This window comes from Oryx dammah, unplaced genomic scaffold (genome assembly GCF_014754425.2).
Source record: "Oryx dammah isolate SB20612 unplaced genomic scaffold, SCBI_Odam_1.1 HiC_scaffold_3, whole genome shotgun sequence".
NCBI lineage: Eukaryota > Metazoa > Chordata > Mammalia > Artiodactyla > Bovidae > Oryx > Oryx dammah.
In genome coordinates this window covers 55,864,317-55,865,921 of record NW_024070187.1, presented here as the reverse complement: position 1 = coordinate 55,865,921, position 1,605 = coordinate 55,864,317, and the positions used below count along the sequence as shown (strand labels likewise).

The 1,605-nt window shown below is 41.1% G+C and overlaps 1 non-coding gene across 1 annotated transcript; it reads right to left on the bottom strand.

The window, feature by feature from the left end:
- Window positions 1-796: 796 nt before the first annotated feature.
- Window positions 797-868, bottom strand: TRNAC-ACA. The gene has a single exon. It is a non-coding gene; the product is annotated as a tRNA-Cys (tRNA).
- Window positions 869-1,605: the final 737 nt, after the last annotated feature.

The window sequence follows — 1,605 nt, the reverse complement described above, 5'->3', positions numbered from 1 at the left end:
GAGTGTTTCAGAGCCTAGTTCTGCATGTTTTTAATGATGAAAAGTTTACTATCTCAAAGGAGGATTTGATATTTGTAAATAACCAAAGGTCATTCATTCAGAGCAATTTTAATTGTATTGCTATTATAATTTCTACTTAGTTGAGGAAAATAACATTTGACAAAATTCAGTGATACTTTAGGTTGTAAGTTCAGTTAATGCTGGAGTTCAGACTAGAACCAGGTAATTCTGGACATGGGCTGGTGGTTTAGGGCATTCTTCAATGATCCCATCTATACTCACAGATGCTTCCTTCTCCTTCCTGCCACAACTCTGAGTTTTAAAGACAAGCTGAGCTTGAAAGTTATTTTTTATTTGCTCCCTGCCTCTGTCACCAGCAAAGCCTGTTAATGATTCTTGGGAAATAAAAATAAAACCTGGGTAATAAAACAAAATCTAACCTGTTTTATCCTTTTCTTTCATGCTTAGTCTAGTTTCACTTGCTCATAGGGCATTGCAGGCAGAGGTCTTGCCCCCTGCACTTCAGACTAGGGGTACCTGTGTGAAAGAGTGCTGTGGACATCTCATCTTGGGACCACGACACTGCAATTCAAGATGGCGGTGGAGGGCAGTCTGCAGAGACACTGTGGCAGGTACTGTAATCTGGAGCCTGAGCAGCACAGTAGTGCCTGCCCCCTTGCTCAGTCATGTCTGACTCTTTGTGACCCCATGGACTGTAGCCTACCAGGTTCCTCGGTCATGGGATTTTCTAGGCAAGAGTACTGGAGTGGGTTGCCATTTCCTTCTCCAAGGGATCTTCCCGACCCAGGGATCGAACCTGGGTCTCCTGCATTGTAGGCAGACGCTTTACCGTCTGAGCTACCAGGGAAGCCCATGAGCGTTCTACCCCCTCCCTATTAGGAAACCTTTATAAAGCAGCCCCAGCAACAGCCTGTGGCTGACAGTGCATCTCTCAGATTTCCAGCTCACACTTCTCCATTCTTTGAAGAATAAACTTTCCTTTGCTTCTGAATCAAACTCCATCTCATTTTATTGGCATGAATAACACCAGACAGAAAGACCCTTGGGTACTGACTCAAGAAAGTCAGTAACACCTCCACCTCAAAAATATTTGATATGGCTTTCAATGTGTGTTAAAGAAAAAAAGCAAGCCAGAAAATTGGGAAAAAATATAAGATGAAGCTAGTGATGACATTGGTATAAGATACATGCATTAATGCTAAAGCTGTGCTTTCTCATGAATTTGACAGAGTTGGGGTAGGAAATCAATTTATGAGTTTTTTTTTTAGCAATCATTGACGATCAAGCCTCAGTCCCTTAAACAATTTCTAGTACTCATAAGATGAAAACAAACCAGTAGTTGGGGAGAAATATAAAGTATCTCTAGGAGTAAAAACTGATGAAAAAGTTTCCCTTGGACATGAGAAATAAGAATGTGTCCTGCTTGCAGTCAGTGATAGTCCTATACAAAACCAAGCACTTTTAATGGATTCAGATAAGGCCAGAGGAAACTTTCCAACCAAACACAGATAAAGCTGTCATGTAAATGACTTTTGTTTCTTTTTTTGAGTGGTCTCGGCTTCCTTAAAATGACAGTGTAATACT